This window comes from Eubalaena glacialis, chromosome 11, assembly GCF_028564815.1.
Source record: "Eubalaena glacialis isolate mEubGla1 chromosome 11, mEubGla1.1.hap2.+ XY, whole genome shotgun sequence".
Classification (NCBI taxonomy): domain Eukaryota; kingdom Metazoa; phylum Chordata; class Mammalia; order Artiodactyla; family Balaenidae; genus Eubalaena; species Eubalaena glacialis.
The window spans coordinates 97,605,782-97,631,948 of NC_083726.1; the positions used below are offsets into that span (position 1 = coordinate 97,605,782).

The window sequence follows — 26,167 nt, forward strand, 5'->3', positions numbered from 1 at the left end:
AAAAAATTAAATTGTGCAGCAATATTAGTATCTTTTAATTTGCCTCATCAAGGGTTCACAAAATATATCTAACCGAGATCTTCCTTTCTTGAAAAATATGATCCCTTCACAGAATATATAAGCAGCTATTAGTTAGGGGAGCTGCGTTTAAAAATATATGTGCACTTACGCATAAATAAGTTGCTAAAGTTGCTAAAGCTGAAATGCTTTCAGGTACGAGTCAGATTATGTCCCTATAAATTAACTGTCAGTGCACCTCTTTAAATATATCTTTTAAGCAATCTTACACATTAGGTGAAGCTTTTCCTTTGTAGGTGATAAAGAAGCATGTGTTTTTTAAAACAGCAATTCTTTTCATCTCTGTCACTTGGTTCTGATCACACACTGTTGCAACAGTGATTTCTGGAAACATCTGTAGAGGCTTGGAGGATTTATGGGGGTAAGAATTTCCATTACCAAAAGGAGGCTAGAACTTTTTCTTCAGTTATGACAAGCACTGGAATAGTGATGTTTGTGAATCTGCAGCAAAGATCTTTAGCCCTTTGTCAACCAACATGGCTTTTTTTCTTTCTGATCAAAATATTCTAATAGCCTGGCAGACTAATTTCAAGGATACCACCTTGGCAGCCTGAAGAGAAGCAGGTCTGAGCAATCCTGGCATCAACTACAACCCAGGACAGATCCAGTACTTTCTCTCTGATGGTGCCACCGGCTTCTCACTCAGTTATTCAGGAAGCACACCTGTAACAGGTGACAGTACCTCCTCCGGGTGAGTGAGGCAACTGCAGGCAATTCTGAAAACAAGAAAAAAACCCACCATGGTCCTGATTTGGTTTAAAGCACTCATGCAATCCCATTAGACCCATGTCTTCCGAAAACACCTTTTCCACGGCAAGCAAAGTTACTGATAATGCATGTGGCTTCTGTCACAGTGATGCATTAGGTAAGCAGTGTGCTGAGTACCAGGGGCGCTCCAAAATGCATCTCCGTCCTCTTCCACTTGTCTTCGCTAAGGTTCTGCCTTTGATGCCAACTGTGATTTCAGGCCTAAGAATGAAAAGACTGTGTTGCTTTCCTTGGATGCAAAGAAACTGCATAATCTGCACAGTATCGGTCGCCATTAAATATCTGAGGTGGCAGAGGGTTGCCCTGAGCAGGCTCTTTCTCCGGGGGAATGTTCTTGTACATCCACTGCCTCTGCTCCTCTGACATCGTGATATCCACCTCCTCAGACTCTATCTTGTTGGCTTCCAGAAATGTAACCACATCCTGCTGCTGCTTCTTTATCGCCACGAAGCCCGAAGAGGAGGCGATGAACACGCGGATGACCATCCTCTCGCCAGGCACAGCGCTCCGGTCTGGGAGGATCGCAGGGATCCGGATCCCTCCCGCCCGGTCGGCAGATCAATTTTCTCAGTCTTAAACAAAGTTTAGAGTGGAAAAGGGAATATAAACTAATGTAAACAAAGGATACCAAGAGGCATAAAGTCTCATCTTTTCACCACCCATTGTTGCTAATCTTAAAATGTATCAAAAGTCGCTTTGTAAGTAGTAGTAGAGTATATCATAACCTATAGTGCTTAATATTTCCCTCAGTCAAATACAGTTTTCTTAAATGGCAAAAAAAATACTAGGTTAATTTTTAATAACTTAGCATAATATATACTTGTTGAGAACATAGTATATACAAGCGGTTGTAGAGAAACAGCGTTGACTAAAACTGCTCTCAATATGATTATCATCTTATAAGAGGTCCCAAATAACTATAGGCAAAGCAAAAATGAAAGAAGTCACATAAGAGAGATAAGGAGTTTTAATGAGGGAAAAGTCACTTTAGGTTGGAGGGGTCAGGACCCTACATAGTACAGGGGACAGTATTGGCTGAGTAGGTGGTGAACCCCTGGTAGAGCAAACAGAATGAGAAAACCTAGAAAAAAGTCAGGAATCAAGAATTATTTGTTCATTCAACAAGGTGAGACATGCAAGTGGCTTGGATTAAAATGGCAGAGGTGAGGCTCTGACTCAGGAAAGACTGATTGTGGAGGCTGAAGAATTGGCTGATTATTAGGATGTGAGGTGTGAGAAATGAGGAAAAGTTAAGTTTGATTGCAATTACAATTTAGTGCAGATGAAACCCAAAGAACAACTGTTATGATAGAAAGAAAAGACCAGAAGTATGATTTGTATCAGCTCTGTAGGTCCCTGAATATCTTGACTATCCTCTTTTAGCTTCAACTAAAAAAGATATTCACAGTTCAGTTTACTGGGAAGGACTCTGTAGAGACGACCTTAATGACCACCAGAACCCTGGACACAAACAATGTCAGGAATAAATTATTCTCTGCATCCTCTCTTTGTTTGACCCTTTATGGGCTTTATTCTCTAGAACAGCTTATCCATATGGCAGGAAGTTTCAAGTTTACAGCCTTGCAATACTGAGATCAAAGAGGAAAGAAGAACATTTCCTCAGTTCTTATTTGAAAAATTCAGGGAAGGACACTGAGTGGTCACATGACTATACCTGAACCATTTACTATAAACTGTTGTGAATCATATATTCATCCCTCTGGGCAATGAGCAGCCCACATTCCTCTACAGAAGCACCCACCTAGTATGAGTGGGCATTTTCCAGAAGAACGGAACAGGGGGAGAGGCAGGCAGAACATTAACTCTTAAAGTTAAGTGAGACTTAAGCCTGAAATACTTTGTATTTATGCAAATAATATATGATATATAAGTGCATTATATATACATTATACAGTACATTATATACCTGGTATATATAATTTATACATAATGTATATAAGCCTGTTATTGTCTTTACTCCTTCCATCTAAAGATAATCCCTCTAGCAGATCACAATTTTGCTCATTCACTTGAGGAAATTGCTCTATCAATTCTCTCCATCATCAATTTTCTCCTCTCTATGGGATCTTTCTCATCAGCATTATTCTTCCATCTTAAAAATAAAAGTTTCCCTTGACCCCGTATGCCTCATCAGCCATTCCCCTTTTCCTCTGTTCCCCTTTAAGACAAAATTTCTTGAAACACTTATCTTTACTCTGACTTCAGTTTCTCTGGTTTTATTCTCTCTTAAGCCCATTCCACTCAGGTTTCTGTCCTTCACCAATGTAACACTTAACAATTTCACCAATGACCTTCATATTGACAAATTCATTGACCAATTCTTAGACCTCATCTTATTTGACCTCTCAGTAATATTTACTGCATCAGTCCCTCTTTCTTGCTACTTTTGCCTTGTTTTTCATGGCTTATTGAAGCTTCTTCTTAGAGTCTTTTGTCAGTTTCCTTTGATAGCTCTTGCTTATTGTCAATTACTTACTTTTAGGGAGCCCAGTGGCTCCAACCTTGGTCCTCTTTTTCTTCTCTGCTTAAACTTACTCCCTTGATGATCTCATCAAGTCTCATGGCTTTAAACTTCACTGCTGACACTAAAATTTATATCTTTAGCTATTATTTCTTCCCTGAATTCTAGACCCATGTGTCACACTGCCTACTCAACACCTCTATGTAGATGTCCAAAATATCTTAAATTAACATGTACTTACTTAAACTACTTAATCTTCCATCCCAAACCTACTTACCCGCTGTTATGGGCTCAGTTGTGTCCCAGACCCCCTCACTCCCAACCCCAATTCAGACGTGGAAGTCTTAACCTCCGGTACTTCTGAATGTGATTGTATTTGAAGATAGGGCTTTTATAAAGGTAATTAAGGTAAAATGAGGTCCTATGGGTGGGCCCTAATCCAATCTGACTGTTGTCCTTATAAGAAGAGGAGATTAGGATACACAGAGAGACACCAGACATGTGTGCAAAGAAGAAAGACCATGTGAACACACAAAGAGAATAGAGCAAGCCTAAGAGAGATGCCTCAGAAGACACCAAACCTGCTGACACCTAGATCTTAGACTCCCAGCCGCCAGAACTGCGAGAATATAAATTTCTATTGTTCAAATTCACAGTCTTTCCTAAGTCAGTTCATAATAACTCTATTCTTTTTTTTTTTTTATGACTACTATATTGGACAGCACAGGTCTAAAGTATGACCATGGGAATAGAGATAGAGAGACCAGGGTGTTGGAAGGATCACCTATGTGAATACTAGAATCACCAAGAATGTTTTTCAGTCACAAAAAAGAACATGTTAGACCTATACGTAATGAGTCGGAAAGATCTCCAAGACATATATTGAAGGGAAAATTAATTTCCAGTATAATATGTATGGATAATACCATTTATTAAAAAAAATATGTAAGTTACAAAAGAATACTACAAGGAAAAAGATGTGCTAACTTGATAATGATAACTCTATTCTTTTTGCCCAGGCCAAACACTTTGGAGTTTTCCTAGACTCTTTTTTTTCCCTCTCATATTTTATGTTCTGTCCATCCAGAAATCCTGTTGTCTCTAAATTCAGAGCAGAATCTGACTACTTCTCACTAGCTCTTGTACTACTATCTTGGTTCAGATCACCATCATCTCTTGCCTTGATTATTGCAGTGGCCTTTTAACTGGTTATCTCACTTATATCCTTGTCCCCTTGCAGTCTATTCTTCACACCTCAGGGGACTGATACCTTAAAAAGGAAGTAAAAAAAAAAATGTCAGCTTGGAATTGGGGCAGGAGGAATTGGGTGAAGGTAGTCAAAAGGTGCAAACTTCCAATTAAAAGATAAATAAGTACTAGGGATGTAATGTACAACATGATATAAATAACTAACACTGCTGTGTGGTATATGTGAAAGTTGTTAAGAGAGCAAATCCTAAGGGGTCTCATCAGAAGGAAAAATATTTTTTTATTTCTTTAATGTTGTACCTATATGAGATGATGGATATTCACTAAATCTACTGTAGTAATCATTCCATGATGTATGTAAGTCAAAACGTTATATACCTTAAACTTATACAGTGTTGTATGTCAATTATATCTCAATAAAACTGGAAGAAAAAATAGAAGAAAAAATAGTCAATTCTCTGCTCATAGTCTTGTATTAACTCCCCATTTCACTCAGAGCAAAAGTCAAAACATTTACACTTGCCGTCAAGGCCCTAGAATATCTCTAACCACCACCCTTTACAATTCTGACCTCATTTTCTGCTACTTTCTCTTTTATTCACTCTGCTCCAACAATGTTGGCATCTTTGCTAATCCATGAACACTCTAGGCATGCTCCAGCCTTAGGGCTTTGCACTAGCTGTTGTACCTGCTAAAATGCTGTCTTTCAAAATATCTTATCCTCCCTCATTTTCTTTAAGTCTTTGCTCAAATGCCACCTCAGTGAGACCTCCCACCCTACATTATGCCGAATGAAACTTCCTTCTACCACCTGTACTACCAACACAACTTATGTTGCTATTCCTTTTCCTCTTACATACTATATAGTTTTTTACTTACTTATAGTACTTTAAAGTTTATTTTTGTATTCCTCCTCTAGAACACAAGCTCCACCAAAGCCACGATTTTTCATCTGTTTTGTTCGCCAGTTGCCTTGAATGACACCTACCACATAGTAGGTGATTGACAAATCTTTGTAGAGTAAATAAATGAACTGAATATAAGATATAAACAGATGTTAATACAACAACACCCGGCTTGAGAAATAAAACATTATTAACACTTGGAAGCCCTCCATGTACTCCTTACACTCACTTTCTTCTCCACTTCCAGAGTTTGAACACAAGCAGAGTTTTGTATTTATCATTTCTTTGAACATCTTCATAGTATACTACTTATGTAGACATGCCTAGATAAGATGCATCCTTTACTTTACATGTATGTTAAATCGAAAACATGTATCTTACTTACTCTTTTGCTCAACATTGTTTGTGAGTTTCATCCGTGTTGATATTGGGGTAGAGTATTCATTTCTAATGCTGTATTTTTCTATTAAATGAGTTCATCACAATTTTTTAAAAGTCTTAGATAGTTGACTTATTTTTATGTTTGTACATGTCTCCTGGCACATGTATGCAATACAAGCATTTCTTGAGACTATATTGTAAGAAGTGGGATTGGCTGGCCCAAGATTTCCCTGTGAGCCACAAGATAGATTTTTAAACATACTACCCTTTCTTTAAGGGAATACTATTAAGAGATCTGGCTTTTTCTGGGATCATAGTTTAGTTTTCCTGCCTTATATGGGCTAAAGGTCACAGCAGTTTATTTCCTGATATTGACAAATAACTCAACTCCTGCTTCCCATCCTGTTTCCTGATCAGATTTCAGTTTTCTCTTCATTTTGGTTTAACTTATTTTCTTTTAAGCCTAGAAATGCATTATCAGTGCTGTTTATTGACTCTTATCCAGAATTTCTACATGTTTTAAATAGAGTTTTTTCAGAATACCTTGTCTGCCATATTGCAAGAAACGGCAGGAAGCTTAAACTTTCATACTTAATTTAAAAACTGTCACATATTGGTGGTTTGGGTGCTGTTATTTAGGATAGGGTAAATGTTATATAATAACAACTGTGTTTGGGAATATTAATATGGCAATAGCAGCTGGCATCAAGGAGCTATTGATAATGAAACGTGACTTTTTTATATATCTAGTACTATATTAAAAATTATCAGATAATCAGGGACAAAGATGGACGTTTTAATAAATGCTGTTGTGACAAATGGACAGCCATTTGTATAAAGATAAAATTGGAATTATGCCTCACACCATACACAAAAATAAACTCCGAAAGCATAGAAGGTCTAAATATAAAAAATAAAACCATACGTGTAGAAAAAGTAGGTGAATTTCTTTAGAACCTGATGAGAAAGAAAAAGCTTTCTAACTATGACTCAAAATCCAGTTCAATATTGCTAAATTTAAGTATCTAAAAAAAAATTTTTGGCATGGCAAAAATCATCAGAGGCAAATTCAAAAGACAAATGACAAACTGGGAGAAAACATTTGCAATGTATGTCACACATTGAAGACTAATATTCCTAATATATAAAGAACTTCTTACAAATTGAGAAAACAGGAAATTAACAAAAAATGATATAAAAATAGCCTGTAAACTTATAGAAATATTTTCAACTTTACTCACAATAAGAGAAATTCAAATTAAAACCACTAAGATGCCAGTTTTACCTATCGCTTTGGCAAAAATTGGAATGTTGAGCACATACTATTGTGTTGAGGTTGTGGAGAAACAGACACTCTAGTATATCACTGGTGGAAATTCCTACAGAATGGAATTAGGTAATATCTAATATCTAAAAGAACTACAGTTGCACTTACTTTTGTCCATCAAACCTTAGGTATTCACCTAGGTATTAATACATCTCCATTAATATGAAAAAAATGTGCAAGGTATTCATTGCATCATTGTAGCAATATTGCCTTATATTTAATTGCAAAATTTCAGAAACAGTTCTGTGTACGAAAAACTAACTTCCCCTGTGTTTCTTTTTTACTCTCACAATACTACTACCATCCTCACAACACTTCTGACACCACATGTGGGTTTTTCTTCCCCAACACCAAGAAATTCCGGGACACCAGCTGGATGTCCTACAATTTAACTCAATTCTGACACTGTGTAGTCAGCTCCCATAGGTTAAATGCTCAGTCCCACAAGACTCTCCCCTACCGGCTTCAGATGCCAATCACTTGTCCAGGTTGTTACCTGTGCTTCCGACTGATGAGCTATAAATCGGGGGTCCCCATGATCCTCTTGGGAGGTTCCATTACTTTGCCAAGGGCCAAATCTGGGTTGGTTTGAGTAGCAAAATGAATAAAGTCAGTACTAGATTATTACCCACTGAATTTTTAAAAAATCTAATAAAGGTAGGAAGGAGGGAGAAAGATGACTGGAAAAGATTTTATGACAGAAAGTCAACTAATACTTGTTGAAGGAACAATAGATTTGAGAAGTCACTATTTAAAACCATAGAATAATGGTTTTTCAAGATCCACACCCTTCGCAAACATTCTATATACTTACCTCACTCACAAGAATCCATAATCTCTCATTACACTGATGCACGAAGTAGACGACAGCCTCCAGACTTCAGACCATCCACTTTGTCTAGCCTTAATACTTATTCCTGGTGTACAAGAACACGTGGTGTTTTTCATAAATATTTGATCTCTGCTTCCATCTGTCCATAGTACCTTCTAGTAAGTAATAGTATCTGCTTTAGCACAGAGTTATATGTTTTGGTCTTTTTTAAAACACTATGATAAGGAGGCAGCGTAACGTACAGGCTCTTGGTCAGACAGCCTGGAGGAAGGTCCCCATTACATATTTACTGTCCATCTGACGCAGTCTCCGTCCTTAAGTGCATGTGTTTAGATTTGAGGAGATAAGGGAAGACGGCAGGCTTAACGAGGGTCAAGTTCAGGGTACAGTACTCTCATCAATCAAACCACCGTCATCTCTGAATATGTCTACTTACTAGAGCAGCCTGCAAGTCATCACAGCAATTCTAGAAGCTCTCCTTCCCCTCCTATAAGGTTTAGGTCTTCCATAACCAAATGCTCTCTTTGTATTATTGCTCCCTTTCTCTCCTTTCTTCACCAAGCTCTTATGAAAACCTATTTTAAAAAGTCCATTTGTACTTCTGCACCCTATTTCTTCCCACCAGATCTCTCATACTCTGCTATGAATAACCCATCAAATACTGAAATAATGGGTGATTTAACTAATATCTTATAATGCAGGACCCATTAATGCAATACAAAATAATATTATGAGATTTTATTAGCTCATATTAGTAAACACAGATTGCATTAAAAGCTGTTCCTGTTTTATTTTTGAAACGCTTGGATATGATAGACTAATATAAAATACCCAAATTACGCTGTTCTGAAACTGTAAAGTTGAGGTTACCACTGAGCAGGTTATGTTAAATCTTTTCCTTTTTCTTTATTCTTATGAAGGATAAGGAGATGCTGGCTACAGGGTTTCTCTTTGTTCACCTTTTCTGCTGCAGAGGAAGCAGTTTAAGAGCACTTCCCAGGAAACGGTTTCTGACCTCCTGTCCCTTGCTTTCCACCAAATACTAGTAACAACATCAAATGCCACTTCTTAGCATTAAAAATGAGATATTATCTAACATTAGAGTCTGCATAGCACAAGGTAAAGGGGCTTTTTGGCAGATAGCCAGGTAATTAGCTCAATGCAGACCAAACAAGACCATTCGAAGCCTCATTGGAGAGTCCTGGCTATGCTTCTAAAGTCTCTCTCTCATCCTTGCTATAGGAAAACCTGTCAAAGGATGAATTTAGTATTTTTACTTTAAGTATTCCTCATCTGAATTTTTACCACCCCTACAACTATGCCAGCTCTTTCATGTAACAAAGGCATTATCACACCAAGGTGAAAAAAAAATCTCACTCAAAGTAATAATGCCGTATCTATGTTTTCCCAGGCTAATAATTTTGGGGATGAGAGTAGAGTGACACCAAATGACCATTTCTGAAATCTAATAGTCAATATACTTCTACTAAACAAGGGAAATAATCTGGTTTTGGTAATAGAATCAAAGTTGGTAAATCTAACTGAAATATTACAATTTTTACTTTGTGAGTAATGGATTTTTAATGTCTGTAAACAGAGCATGGAATGTTTCAAAGGTTTGTTTGCTTAAACTATCATGCATATCTCAGTGATACTCATAGATTACGGATCATAGAAAAACATTTGAACCAATGGTTGGCTACTTCTTGAGCATAACCAGAATTATTTTTATCAGAAGCATTAATTAATCAATAAAGTAGAAAGGAATCATCTACTGATAATACACAAGCTATACACAAAATTCTCTGGTGGGCATCTCCTCCATGCTAACATGTAGGTAGCATGTCCTTTTGCAAAACCCTCAGAACTAGTGCCCTGCCTCCCTCTTTAGCAATAAATTTCTCAGAAAAATTCTTAGAGTTAATGCCTCTATTTACTCACCATCTAATTCCTTCTCAGTCCAGTGACATTTAAATTTTATTTACTGTTCTTCTTAAGTTTACTTATGACCACCTAATTATAGGTAGATACTTTTGGGGTTCTGATGGGGGCAAGAAGAAGGAGGATGGTAATATTTCCCTGGTCAATGGTTTATCCTTGCCAGACTTCCTAGATACTACGTCCTGAGAATTCCCATCTAGCCTCTTTCACGAACTCTTAGGTGGAGGAAATGCTAATTAGGTGCATCCAACTAGGTGAGAGAAATGGAGAAGGAATAGCAAACAGACAGGAGCTATCAGAGATGCATTCCCAGCATAGAGACTCTCAGGGGAACAAGAAAAGGTTTTATATAGTTTTCAGTAATCACGATTACCAAGGAAGAAATCATAACTGGCTACATTGCTGATTTCGAAGTTAAAGTTCTATTATTTCCCAATAGATTGTTTTTCTCAAAAAGAAACCCAAAAACCAAAAAACTGGAGGCATAACCTCCTGCCCTTATGATTATGTCATTTAATATTTAAAGGCAACACTTTTCCTTGGTCTTCATCTTCATTAGCCACCCTTCATCTTTAAACATTGCTGGCTAACTCCATTTCCCTTTGAATTACTTTCTTCTCTCTTTTGCTTTGCTTTTTCTGGTATAGCAAACTTGTTTCTGTTCTTTCCCCTTTTTGTGTATCTTCCTCTTTTCCAGATTGTGATTTTTTAGTTTCTTCTGACTCTTTCATTGGAAAAATATAACTTTCAATCTGAGTACTACAAGAAAACCAATCCTTATCAGCTTTTGGAAACTTCTCATATCACGCGATCAAATATCCCTCCGACTAGAGCTGGCATACCTTTTGTGTCTATATTGTTTAAACTAAACAGAGCAAAGGCAATCCAAGATGGGGGACAAGGCTGTTAAACGATTCAGTCTGCAAACCCCTTTATATTCAAATAGAACAAATTGTATCATATTTCTACAATATGCATGAGGCTATAGGAGCATAGCCGCAACTTTTCCTAAAATAGGAGTAAGCAGTGGAAAGTAAGAGACCATCTGTACATTTCTGAAGAGAATAAAGAAGCGTGTAAATAATCATTGATATACACACCATTGATTTAATTACGTGGAATGAAAGTCCTGATTTTTTAAGAATAACATCCTTGGTGGCAATCATTAGGCATCTTTTGGTGTGATAATAGGTAGATAGATAATAGATAGACTATTGGTCTTGCTAGAGCATGGGTTTGATCCAATGTGTTTCTTGCATTCTTATGAACTTCAATTTTCCATTTAAAGTAAATTGTAACTCTTCTCTGAAGTTCTATCTGTGCATGAATGTAAACAGCTTTTGGTAGGAAAAAACTTCTTGCAGGAAAGAATTCTCTGCAGGAGACACCCCTTTGTCTTGTCGCTAAACTTAAACCAGGCACCCCCATGCTCTACTCATCTCTGGCCCTAGCGCACCTTTCAAATCTTTTGGTCACACAATACTTTGCCTAACTTGTTGGTTCTTCCTGTAGATCAAGGAAGTGGAAATGAAGAATAAGTAATTAACAGATGACCAGATCTCTTCCCTAGCTTCCCCTTCAGTAATCTCACAAACAAACTGTGTGAACAAGATAGCATCTAAAGAAAGATCATGAGGAGTTGACAAGCCTGCACACAGTGGAGGGTGGTGGTGACTCTGACCCCCTACCTCAATGATTAACTGAGATTACTTCCCTGTTTCGCTTTAAAAGCTTTCATGGCTGAGCAGACTCTTCGGAGGTGGTTTTTGGGGGATGTTGAGTCCACCACCTCCCCAGATTGCCAGCATTCTGATTAAAGGTAGCTTTCCTTTCTACCAACATCTGTGAGTATTGATTTTGTAAGTGTTGAACATTGGGACCCAATTCGATAACATGAATAATTGGGGGAGAAAACTTTAGGTTTTATAACACTTTTTACTTATCTACATGTTTCACCATTATTTTAAATTATATATAAAAAAATCTTGTACATGTTTTTGTTAGAAGGAAAAAGAACCTAAGAAAGGGGTTATGTATAACAATTGAGGATTTACATGTTCCTAAAAAACTTCTCAGTTGAAATTTTCTGATCTTACTGCTCAGTGATCATGCTCTCCCATAGAACCATATTTCAACAGCTAATAACCAACCCCTCTTGGGGTGCTCATATCACTAGTCGTGTAAATGACAAGATTTCATTTTGCTACAGTTGATCACATTGCCTCAAACTGTGTTTCATTTTTTGGGAACATGCATACCTGTGTGAGTGGAATGTTTTTGATTCTACAGCCTGTGGAATGGGACAGCCAATCCCCGTCATACAATTTATTAAAACATGGTCATTCCTCATCTTGAAATCTTACATTTATAGGTTCTTAGCAACATACAAGATACATTTTTTTTTTCTTTGCTGAAACTTTACTCACAAATGGACAATTTTTTTTTTTTTTGAAAAGCAGTTAGAGCACAGGACTTGATGAAGACCCTTGAGTCTTTAATAACAGCAAAGTGGAAACCAAAAGTTACGTCTCTATGGGAAAAAGCTTGCATTCAACTGTGAGGCACAGACAACGGAATTATGCCTTCCTTTCTTGTTTTTTCTGTAAAATTTTCCTTGAATTGTTCACTTGTTATTATTTTAATTGAAGGCATTCTTTCTCAGAGCTGAGGTTGTTGAAAATGATTCAGAGCAGCTTAACTTGTCAAAACATTTAGAGATCTGGATAAAATAATTAAAAATCATATGGAAGATTAGTACATGAGCAAACGCCAAACGATGTCACAGAGAGATATTATCATCAAGCAGTAGGCAAAATCAAGGCCCAACATGTCAACAAAATTCTGTCACTGATGCTATGATTCCAGAAAAGGAAAATGCTATACGGACACAAAAAGACAATATTACCTTGAGAATTAAGTCAGATAAAAAATTGTTAATGTAAGCCATAGAAAGTTGTAGGCAGAATATTATTTGACTGAAGAGATGGGAGTTTAACAGGGTAGGGATTTCATGACTTATCTGCACTTAATCTTTTCCCTGATGAATGTGACTTGTCTCTTTCTCCAACCCTGAGCTCTGTCAATTAAGGTGCAGAATAAAGGGTGATAATATTTGGCATGTAAACTGGCCCTTCATGTAGGCCATGACATGGACAATTCCACCTCACTGTTCTTAAAGCAGTCACATATCAACTCCCCAAGGTATCCAGGGCATCAGCAAAAGGAATTAACTCTCAAATTTACTTTATTTTTAATTTATAAATTTCTTCCCAGTTGATGACTCTGCTCCTTAGATTGGCCTTCATCTAATCTCATTCTGCCCAATAACAGAAATAATCAACATGTGTCCCTGCTTTTAATATTTTAAATGCCTTTACTCAAGTTAAAAAACAAAAAACAAACAAAAAACCCCAACTAAGGCTAGAAAGCTCGTGAAGACAATTCTATGTGACCATGGATCCCTGTATCTCATCTTAGGCAGATAAACCAGGTACAGAGAGTTCAAAGGGATTCAGTCCAAATGAATCTTGAATCTCAGAAAAGCAAACAGATACATCATTTTGACCTTGAGGTTGTTTTCAGTTATATTTTTCAATTACTATCACAGTTGCAGAGTTGAGAATGAAGGCAAAGATCCTGATCTTTTAACCTTCCTGTATTGCCTTAATCTTAGTTATCTATAAGAGATTATTGAAAATTAATTCCCCCTTATTCAAGATTCAGATATTTTTCATTGCTGCTATCTGGAAAGGACACTTTTGAAGTAGAAGCATAGGCTAAGAGGTCTGCTTTCAGTTAAGATTAGAATGTCAACCTCTGAACTCGCTCTAAAACTCAGAACATATTCCTTGAAATAATGGTCCAACTTCCTCATAAAACCAACATTCATACTTTGAAATACATATTCTATACCCTAACTTGTCATAATGACCCACCACATTTACAGGAGATTGTACATTTTTCAGGCAGCCAACATCTGACCTAAAAATTTAAACCTATTTATGGATGATTTCAGTTAAAATAAAGATATAATAAATAACATAGTGAACAACTTTGTGGACATTAAGCTTGACACCAGACCTAGAGGTGTAGTACTGGGGCGCCCTCCGTAATGTCATTCAATGCCACACCTCCAAGGAAACCACAATTCTGGATTTTGTATTATTAGAAAGTAATTCAGTCACTCCTATTATTTTATGTCTCTCCTATGCCTAAATAATGCATGAAGTTGTTTTGCATGATTTAAATTTTTATATAAATTGTCTCATACTGCATATGCTCTGTTGTACATTTAGTTCCTTGAATTTTCTACTGGTGTATATTTTCCAATATTTGATTTCCACAGTATATTTAATCATTCTACTGTTGGTGGATTTGAGTTGTTTCTAGAGTTTTTGCAATTTCACACAGTGCTGCATTCTTGCCCATTTTCCTGCTGCCCATTTGTAAGAGTTTCTCTAAGATATAAAATCAACAGTGGAATTCTCTGCCATTCTTAACTTGTCGTATTAATATTGAATTTTTTCCAAAATTGCACTAATTTGTATTCCTACCAACAGCATATAGATATTCCAGTTGCTTCAAATCTTTGCCAAAACTTTCCTTTATCAGAATTTTTATTTTTTGGTTAATTTGGTAGGTGAGAAATGTTTTCTGGTTGTGATTTTATTTTGTGTATTTCTAAGATTAGTCATAAGGTTAGGTATTTTTCACGTTTTTATTTTGGTTTTTTGTTGAGGTATAATTTACAATATGGTAAAATACACTCTTTTCAGGTTTCTTATGATTTTAATGGTGATTTGGGTTTTCTCTTTTATAATGTGCATGGCCATAACTTTTGCCCTTTTCCCCTATTGAGTTGTCTTTTTCTTAAATTTTACAGTTCTTATTAAATTTGGAAATTTTTAGTAGACTGTCTTAAAGAGGGTCTCCTCTAAGTTTTTGTAAAAGTTTTTAGTTTTGTCTTTCACATTTAATTCTACTCCATTTGGAATGGATGGGTGTATATGGTGTGACGGTATGGGTCCACTTTAAGTTCTTTTCCATTGTAAATAGACAACCACCCAACAATGTATATTGAAAATGCCATTCTTTCTCAGTCTACAGTGTTATATTAAAATTGTTCATCATTGTGTGGTTCTGTTTTCAAACTCTGTGTTGTTTCTTGGTGAACTTGTTAATCTATGCTCCAATACCACACTGACCTAACTATTTATTACTTCAAAATAAGTTTTGGTATATGAAAAGGAAAGAGTCCATCTTATTCTTAAGGAGTGCCACCAAAAGGATTGTTGGGATTTTGATGGAATTGCATTGAATCTGTATCTCCATCCATCTTGTAAAATGTTATTCAGCAAAATTTAGAAATTTCTCCATGCAGATTATTCTGATTATCTACTGATGATGTAATACATGATTCCAAAACTTCTTATGTTCTTAAAAACAACAAAAATCTTGTTCTTACCACTAATGGTTTCTGTGGTCAGGGTTCTGGGAAGATTAGGGAAGGGAGGATTTGAGCAGCTGCGATAGATAGAGATAGCCCTGTATCTTTCATCATGTGGTATCAGGGCCTTTGCATGTGGTCCCTCCACAAGGCCTAGCTGGTGGAGCACCTCACGGCAAGGTGACTAAGTCCTAACAGCTAGCATTCTAAGAGATAGGAAGTGGAAGTGTCAATTTCTTTAAGACCTATGTTTGGAAAATGGTACAGTGTCATTTCTACTAGATTCTATTGGTCAAGCAGTTACAGAACTCAGGTTCAAGGGGACAGGCATAAATCCCACTGTGTGATGGGAGAATTGTCAAAGAATTTTGGGATTATGTTTTAAAACTGTACAACTTTTGTGAGATTGATTATGAGAAGTGTTCTATTTTTTAATACTATTGCAAATGGTGTCTTTTTTTTAAAGGTTACATTTTCTAGTGGTTGGTTGCTGCTGATGTATAGAAATATGAATTAAATTTTATATCCAACAAAGTTGGTAAACTCTCTATGAATTATCCTAATGTATCTTTTGATTCTTTTGGATTTTTATGTACAAATTCATATTATCTCTATATAATGACAGTTTTATTTCTTTTTTTCCACATCTGGTTTCTTTTTTTTAATTGTTCTTTCCTTATTGCACTGCCTAGACCTCTAGTACAATGTTAATAGAATTGAGGAAAGCAAGAACTCCTGTTTCTAAGTTCAAAAGAATAATTTCACCCTTTTGCAATGAAATGTGATGATTGCTGTATGTTTTTGTAGATATTCTTTTCCCCATTAAAGAATTATTTACTATTTCTTGTTTGCTAAGATTAAAAAATAATACTTAATAGATGTTGAATTATATCTAATTTTTCTCTGCATCTCTTGAGAATATCATATGACTTTTCTCCTTTGATCTGGTGAATTTCTAACGTTAAATCAATGTTGCATTCCCAGGATATGACCAGTTTGGTCATGAGATATTATCTTTTTTATACATTGCTGTATTTGATTTGCTAATATAGTTTTAGCAATTTTCTTTTCATCTTTAGTTATATGCCAGTTGAGGTTGTACTTTTTCTCTCATATTGTCTTAGTCTGGATTTGTCATCAAGATTATGTTAGGTTTCTCAGATTAGATGAGGATTATGCTTTTGTCCTATACGCTAGTATAGTTTATAGTAAAGATCAGAATAGCTTGTTCCTTGACTATTTAGTAGAACTCACCCTTGCAAAAAATCTAGGCCTGTTATTTTTCTCTTTTCTTTTGTGGGAAAGTATTTTATTTTGATCCATTTGATTTAACATTTGTAAGACTATCCAGGTTTATCTATCTTGAAATAGTTTCGAGAAGTTATTTTCTTTTTTCCCTCCTTCTCTCCCTTTCTTTCTTACCTGATGCTAAAAACCAACAAATGAACAAAAACCAAATTTCTTGATTTCTTTTAAATAATTACTAAGCTTTTAACATCTTTCAAATCACTTCAAGCTTTTTTTGAATAGTATTTTAATTCTAAAAAGAAAGTTATTTCAGGAAAATTCTTTATCACTATTATTCATTATCACTATTAGCTCTCTCTTAATTTTATCCTTCTCTTTCCCTCCCTCCCAATTTCCATCCCTCTCTTTTTCTCTCTCTGTTTTCCTTCTTTCCTTCCTTTCCTCCATCTCACACATAATTATTGAGAACTATGTCCCAGGCATTGTTCTAAGATGGGGATACACCACAAAAAGTTCCTGTCATTACGGTGCTTACATTCTGGTAGAACGTGACTGACAGGCACCCACCAACAAATAATTGCATATTATGGCAGATAATAAATGCTATGGAAGAAAAATGAAGCAAGGTAAAAGGGATAGGTGTTTGAAACATGTATTCATTTCCTATTGCTGCTGTACCAAAATACATAAATTTGGTATCTAAAACAATAGAAGTTTTATTCTCTTGAAGTTCTGGAGGTTACAAGTCCAATATCAAGGTGTCAGCAAAGCTGCACTCATACCAAAAGCTTTAGGAGGAAAATCTGTTCCTCTCCTCTTCCAGGTTCTGGTGGCTGCTGGCATTCCTTGGTTTGAGGCCTCATCACTCTAATCTTTGCCTACATCTTACATCATCTCCTCTGTGTGTGTTTAATCTAACTCTGTCCCTCTTGTATAAGGACACTTGTGATAGTGTTTAAGGCCCACTGGGACAATCCAGGATAATCTCTTCCATTCAAGATCCTTAACCACACCTGCAAAGGCCTTTTTCCAAACACGGTAACATTCACAAGTTCCAGAGATTAGGATGTGCCCGTATATTTGGAGGCCATGATCAACCTACCACAATATGCATATTTTATCCAAGTTATGAGTGTTAGCACTACTGGTAAAGGTGATGTTTTTAGAGACTAGAATGAAGAGAGGAATTGAGCCAGGAAAATGTTTTTGGGAAGAGCAGCCGGGGCAGAAGAAACAGTCAATGCAAAGGCCCTGAGGTAAGGACCTGTTTGTCAAGCTTGTTAGAGGAACCTCAGGAAGGCTGGAATGACTGAAGTAAAGGGAGTGAGAAGGAGAGTATTAGGTGATGTATAAAGATAAACAGAAGGAGAGCCAGCTCACACATGTTCTCACTGGCCGTTAATAAAGACCTTGGCTGTCACTCTGAGTGAGTTGAAAGACACGGGATGATTACGAACAGCAGAATGAGAAAGTGTGACTGCTTTAAAGAATCACTCTGGTTGTTGTTTTAGGAATAGACTGAAGAGGGGCAATAGTGGAAGTGGTGAGGAAAGTACTTCTATCGTAGCAGTTCATGTGAAAGATGATGATGGCCTGGACCATCTCTGATAAGCCTTCTATCCAGAAGGGTAAATGTTTCTCTTCCCTTATGAATATATGCCCACCAAAGAGTATTATATCATCATTACCTGTCTTTTTCCCCAATGAGCAAGTACTATGGCTAACTTATTTTTTAATACTTCTTTCAGTATGAAATCTATTCATTTCACTCCAAAGTGATATTTCTAAAACATAATTCTATTTAGATAACTCCCCTCCTATAAGTAAAACTCCCCTCCTATAAGTAAAACACTATAAGTAAAACTCAAACTCCAAAGTGATATTTCTAAAACATAATTCTATTTAGATAACTCCTCTCCTATAAGTAAAACTCCCCTCCTATAAGTAAAACACTATAAGTAAAACTCAAACTCCCAACCATAGCCCACAAAAAAGTATATGGCCCCTCCCTAGCTCTTCAAAAGCATTTCTGCTGGTGACTCTCCTCCTAGCTCACTACGCTCCCACCAAACTGGTCTTTTTTCTAGTCCTTAATTCTAAGCTTGAATTGTTTTCCCCCAGAAAACACAACTGCACCAACTGCTCCTAGAATGCTCATCCCCACGTCTCCATACTGCTGCCTTACTCTTGTCACTTAGATCTCAACTTAAGAGTCATCTTCCTAGAGTTCTTTCTTAACCATCTTTCTTAGCCTTCTAGTTATCACATCACATCTCCCAGTTTTATTTTCATCTTAGTCTTTATCACCACCTGGTAATTTTTAGTTTGGTTATTTATTGCTTATCTCTCTTCCCACCCTCACCTACCAGAATGTAAACTCCATGAATGATTGTATCTTGTTAAATGCCAATTTCCCTTATCTCGAAAAACTCCTAATTAAAATTTAATCTGGGGATTTCCCTGGTAGTACAGTGGTTAAGAATCCACCTGCCAATGCAGGGGACACGGGTTTGATCTCTGGTCCGGGAAGATCCCACATGCTGCGGAGCAACTAAGCCCGTGCGCCACAACTACTGAGCCTGTGCTTTATAGCCTGTGAGCCACAACTACTGAGTCCACATGCCGCAACTACTGAAGCCCGTGAGCCTAGAGCCTGTGATCCACAACAAGAGAAGCCACCACAATGAGAAGGCCGCGCACTGCAACAAAGAGTAGCCCCCGCTCGCCGCAACTAGAGAAAGCCCGCGTGCAGCAATGAAGACCAACACAGCCAAAAATAAACAAACAAACAAACAAATAAATAAATTTATATATATATAAAAAAAGATGAATCAGATTTTTAAAAGTTAATCTGCAATGTAAAAGTGATTAAAAGTGAAAGAATACTTTAATGATAAAAGAACATTTTTATTGAATGCCTACCTGTGCCAGATATTTTGCTAATCATTTTACATATATTATCTTAATCATTCCTCAAGGCTTTCCTGGATCCAGCCTCTAACTCCTGCTTACTTCTTCAGCCTCAACTCTTGTAACTCTTCCCTCTTTATGTCCCTTCACCTCCTATCAATCCACCTTCATTTGCCATTTTCAGCCACATTAGATTCACTTTAGTTCCTAAATCTGCTATGATTTTTCTCACCTTAGAGCCTTTGGACCACCTGTGGAAATGAATCCCTTTCCTTCCTTACTGAGCACACTTCTACTTGTCCTTGGAGTTTAAACTTAAATATCCCCTTCACTCTATCAGCTATTAAACTTGTGCTAGGTCCCAGGAATGGGGAGACAATGGTGTACAAACTTGGTGTGGTCCTAGTGCTTCAAATCTAATGGAAGAGACCAAACAGAAAAAAATCTCCCAAATAGACATGAAACTTCAAACTGTGAGATCTGGTCTCAAGGAAAGATAAAGAGTGACTGCCAGAATCTGACCTGCACCAGGCAGTCTAGAAAAGCTTCTCAGAGGAAGTGATCCCTTCAGGGGAAATTCTTCCCTGACTCCTCAAAAGCTAGTTGGATGCTCTTCTGTATGTTCTTGTAACACACACTGTTTAGCACCATCATAAGCTTATTGTGGTTTTTAAATTGTCTATTTATTTGGGCAACTAGAAACAATGCCTTCTTCATTACTGTAGTGCAGCCATTATCACAGGTCCTATTCTATAGTAGGTGGGTACCAAATAAATGTTTGCTGAGAAATGTATTGAATATTGAAGGTTCATAACATAACAAGAATAAAACTAATATTTCTAAAATGAGTGGCTGAACACAGTGTGCTATATACAGGTTTGAGAATTCATTCACATAAACTGGACACTTTAACACTAATGCAACCTACGAATATACTATCTTTTCTTAGTGGCCATGTCACACAGTAGTGATAACGTCATAAACAGGAAAAGAATCATATAACCATCCTTACTACTTACTGATCCCAGAATTTATAGTAACTGACCTATATTTATGAATAAACTTGCCTCCCAGTTTCAAAGCATAAGTCGGATTATAGGACGGGCTGAACTTCACTTACAATTTCTTAGATTTTCCAATTTTGCATGTCAACTTTTATATTGTTTAAAAATTTTTCTTTATGCTTAATTTGCTTCTTCATTTGGATAATGCTAATGGGCTGTTATTGACTAGTGTCTCCAGTTCAGTTCATTGCACACTGGGCAGTATTCATAAAATGCTCCTTATATGCCAGCTGAAATTGGTAGTGGTTTGAAGGCAGAGAGCCAAATTCATCAAAAGGATAATGGCTAAATATATTTTGTTTTGTTTTCTGAATTTTAATGACTGAATGGAAGACTTATTCATTATTTATCTATTTTTGAATTTTATCAAATAGTTCTAGTGGTAATTACCCTATCTCTGTATTTATAGAAAAGTGGCACATTATCAAGATAATAGCCTGATTCCATATTTATGAAGTATCTGTTAAAATTATAAATATAGATACATGGAACTATGTGATTAATGCCAAGGAAAGCCACTTATAGGTTAAAAATGGGGGGAAAACTACAACTAGCTAGCACCTTTGATGAAATTAGTATTCTGTAGTTGAGTTCCATGTGGAAAAAATTTTTTTCTCCTTTAAAATGTAATTTATTTTAAAGGGAAATGTTCACTTATCCTTATTAATCAATAATATAAAATTAAAAAAATAAAACAGGTATTTCATTATACTCTATATTGAAGATTAAATAACATTGGACCTCATATTTTTTTTCTTTTGGTGTAAAAAATAATAAACTGTGGGTGTGGATGTCAGTGACTTCATATATCTAAACGTTTAGTTATCATATTCCTGAAAACTCATATTGATATTTATCCCTTTAAAGAGAAACACCCAAAGAACACTATTTTTATTGAGAAGGAATTTGAAAATAAAAAAGAAATGAAGGCACATCAACTTAAAGGAAAGGTTTAAAAATAGGGAATAAAGAATAATAAAGAATTATAAATTTCTAAGGCATTTGAATTTTCTACATTGAAATAAAATTGTATAAAATTTTAAATTTGTAAATATTGGTAAATTGGAAATTGAGAAATTTCTATTGACATTTTTTGACTGAAATTTGACAGACTTTGGTAACTCAAGAATCTCTCAACTCTATTTTTCTTCTAAATATAGATAGTATGCATATATAAGTGAGTGCATTGTGATTTTTCCACTGATTAAAAGCAGACTGAATTAGAAGCTAGCTGATTTTTCTCCCAAAATGAATTGCACTTCACTTAAAATTCTAGAGTTTGCCACATAGGCTTTGTAAATGAGGCAGACTGGGCTTCCATCAAAATCAATGGCTCAAACCCCTGACAATAATTTTCCCTATTCAGAGATCATCCTGTGAAGGTGTGTTTTACCTGTTGTTAACCAGAAGAGCAAGGACCACTGAATCCCTGCAATTTGACATCTTCTAAACACAAGACTTCAAAATTTCACCGAAAGGAATAAATTGAGAAGAATGAACTTCACTATTAAATAAATTTGGAAGTTTATTTAACTGTATTCTCATAGTAACTTACAAGTATACAGTAACTATAAATCCTTATCCATTAGGGTGTTAGAGAAACCCTCAGTTCCAAGTGCTGCTGGGATTCTGATGTAGGCCCTTTTCCTTTCTTCGCTTTGTTTATCCTCATTCTCTGATATGTTCCTGTGTCCTATGATATGGACATCCTAATCTAGTGATAACCCTGTGTCAGAGCTGACACAATTTACAAATTAGTAAATTGCAGAGGTGATTGTAATAAAAGATTTACTTTAAACTATTTTATTGAATTTTGAAAGACTCTCAAACTTACAAAAAGTTGCAAATATAGTGAAAAGATCATTTTTTTCCCCAAAACCACTGAAGAGTAAGTTGTTGACCTAAGCCTCATTTCTTTTAAATGCTTTAGTGTGTTATTTCCCCCAAATAAGGGCATTCTCCTAAATAACCACAATACAACCATCAAATCAGGAAGTTAACACTGATGCATTGTTGCCGTTTAATCCTCAGAGCTCATTCAAGATTTGCCAGTTATCCCAATAACATTATTTATAATGAAAGATTCAATCCAGAATCTCGGGTTGCATTTATTTGTCATGTCTCTTTAGTTCCTTCATTCTGGAACAGTTTCTTAGTCTTAACTTTAATGCCCTTGACACTTTTAAAGATAAAAGGCCAGATAGAATATCTCTTAAATTGAGTTTGTCTGATGTTCCTCATGATTAGAAATGGATTATGTATTTTTGACAAGAAAAATCACAAAAACGATGCTATGTTTTTATTGCATCTTATAAAGTAGCACATAGATCTGATGGGTCCACTATTGATGTTGTTCATTTAGGTCACTTGTTTAAGGCAGTGCCTGCCCAGGTTTCCCTACCTTAAAGTTACTTGTTCCTTTTCTACTTAATAAGTACTTTTGTGGCTAGGTACTTTGAAGCTGTGCAAATAGCTTATTTTTCATTGAACTTTAAATTTATTCATTTATATCATTTTTTTTTTTTTTTTTTTTAATTTATGGCTGTGCTGGGTCCTCGCCTCTGTGAGAGGGCTCTCTCCAGCTGCGGCAAGTGGGGGCCACTCTTCATCGCAGTGCGCGGGCCCCTCACTATCGCGGCATCTCTTGTTGCGGAGCACAGGCTCCAGACCCGCAGGCTCAGTAATTGTGGCTCATGGGCCCAGCCGCTCCGCGGCACGTGGGATCTTCCCAGACCAGGGCTCGAACCCGTGTGCCCTGCATCGGCAGGCGGACTCTCAACCACTGCGCCACCAGGGAAGCCCCCATTTATATCATTTTAATTTAACAAACTCTTTTATACCTGCTTGGATTCATGATTTCCAATTTTATTCAATGAGCTATGATTATTTACAAGCATTACTTTTTTATACATTTATTTATTTATTTATTTTTGGCTGCGTTGGGTCTTCGTTGCTGCGCACAGCCTTTCTCTAGTTGCAGTGAGCAGGGGCTACTCTTTGTCGCGGCGCGCGGGCTTCTCATTGCGGTGGCTTCTCTTGTTGTGCAGCATGGGCTCTAGGCACGTGAGCTTCAGCAGGTGTGGCTTGCGGGCTCTAGAGCGGAGGCTCAGTAGTTGTGGCACATGGGCTTAGTTGCTCCACGGCATGTGGAATCTTCCCGGACAAGGGATTGAACCTGTGTTCCCTGCATTGGCAGGTGGATTCTCAACCACTGTGCCATCAGGGAAGTTCCTACAAGCATTATTTATTTTGATGACAAATTGTCCCAGATTTGATCAATAGCAGCCCTTCAAGCTGTGCTCCATGTCCTTTTGACAGGTCTCAAAGAATGATGGAGACCTGTACTTCTTTGATTTCTGGCACAACAAGATATTCCAGACTTATCTTGTGTTTCTTTTACCACAGTCCTGGAATAAACCATTTCTCCAAAGATCCTTTTCCTCTTAGTGGAGAATGGTATTTAGAAGCCAAGATCTGGGATATAAGTGTGTTTTCTTTTATTGAGATGTGCTGCTCCCAGGTCCTCTCAGCAGACAAACCTAGAGAATATATGTGAGTATATGTGTTTGTGGGTATACATACACTTTATCTACCTATCTATCTATCTATCTATCCATCTATCATCTCTATCCATCTATCTCCCCATCCTATATGTTCACACAGATACTTCCAGTTATGATCCCAACTACAAGGCTTATTGTAGTATCTTACTTTCAATACTTGTAACATCTTTTTTCAACAATGAGAAACTTAATTCCATTGTCATTTACATCTTTTTTTTGATTTTTTTTTGGTCAAGCCCCTGTAGGTAACCAATCTCCCCTCTCTGCCGCTAGGCCACATCCAGCATGCATGCCCTCCTTATCCTATGCCAGGCCAGGGTGTGTGGACACCCTCCTCGTCTTACTTGGTCTCTGAAATACCATGCTAGGCCACTCCCAGGCATAGGTGTTTCTTCGTGTTTAGTCCACTTTCCACTGCATGGAAGCCCTCTTCACTTCATTTGAGCTCCAACATTCCACTTTGGGCTACCACGGCTGCACATCTCTATTAACCCAGATCATCTACCTTGTTCTGACACACCCAGTGGCTTTAGGGTTGACCAGTTCAAGAAGGGAAGAAAACATGAAGAGATATGATGAAAAACTTTAAACACAGAGACCCTCTGCCTTGTACTATATAAACTTCAACATTATTCTGAACTTAAATAGGTTTTATTTGAGCCTGAACAAAGCAGTGTGGAGAAAGGCATTTTCTCCAATGTGAGTATGATCACCAAATAGCCTTTGTAAAATAGTTGGCTATTAAATACCTGCAAATTCCCTCCAAGAATGAAGTAGAAGTTCTGTTGAGAAAGGACTCACTTCATATGAGAAATGCATAGCTTATGGCCTGAGGGCTGCCTAGAAAACTGCCCTCAATTATTCAAAAGTATTCTTTTTCAGATTGTTTCTTTTTTTTAAAAAAAATAATTAATTAATTTTTGGCTGCGCTGGGTCTTCGTTGCTGCGCGTGGGCTTTCTCTAGTTGTGGTGAGAGGGGACTACTCTTCGTTGCGGTGCGCGGGCTTCTCATTGCGGTGGCTTCTCTCATTGTGGAGCATGGGTTCTAGGGGCATGGGCTTCAGTAGTTGTGGCACGTGGGCTCAGTAGTTGTGGCTCACGGGCTCTAGAGCGCAGGCTCAGTAGTTGTGGTGCACGGGCTTAGTTGCTCCGCGGCATGAGGGATCTTCCCAGACCGTGGCTCAAACTTGTTTCCCCTGCATTGGCAGGCAGATTCTTAACCACTGCGCCACCAGGAAAGTCCCTAGATTGTTTCATATCTTTGCCTGTAGAAAGGCACCCTGGTTCAGCAGCTAAGCTTTAAAAAATGTGTGGTTTTACTGGATTTTCATGGTATTAAAGAGAGTTGGTTCTGTCAGACAGACACTTGTATCCTTTCCTGTCTCTACCTCTTACTAGCTATGTGGACTTCCATGGTTTAATCTTTCCATAGCTTAGTTTACTTACTCATAAAATGGGGATGATCATATCCACCTTATAGGATTAAATGAGGTAATGCTTGCAAAATATTTAATGCCTTAAGAGTAAGGAACCAATAATGTTATTTATTATCAACATTAATATGGTAACTGTCACAATTCAAGTACTGATTAATCAATTTTTACCCTCTAATTAAGCAGGAACTAAGCATAATGATTTCTCCCTTTTTGAACAAAGCTTGATTTATCTTAATGAAGAATTTCTCTTGATCATTCTATCACTGAACTGGAGCCACTCAGTTAGTTTCAAGGAGGGTGATTATTTGATGTGCATTACACCCAAAAGTTTAGAAATAGTAATAAAGAAGATTGCTCACAGTTAGAATAGAAATTCAAAAAAGCATTTAGATATGTTCTATGTCAAAGACTCACATTGGCCCAAGAGATTTCAGTTAGATTTACCCAAACAGATACCCAAGGAGAATATCATCAACTCACTTCAGCCCACATCAGGGGTTCAGCATTTCTTGGAATGGAGTCCATATCAGGAAGGGTGATATTCAGCCCTTAGGTAAAGTAAGTGACTCTAGGAATT

The 26,167-nt window shown here is 36.9% G+C and overlaps 1 pseudogene; it reads right to left on the reverse strand.

The window, feature by feature from the left end:
• Window positions 1-957: 957 nt before the first annotated feature.
• Window positions 958-1,332, reverse strand: LOC133101103 (SH3 domain-binding glutamic acid-rich-like protein 2; annotated as a pseudogene).
• Window positions 1,333-26,167: the final 24,835 nt, after the last annotated feature.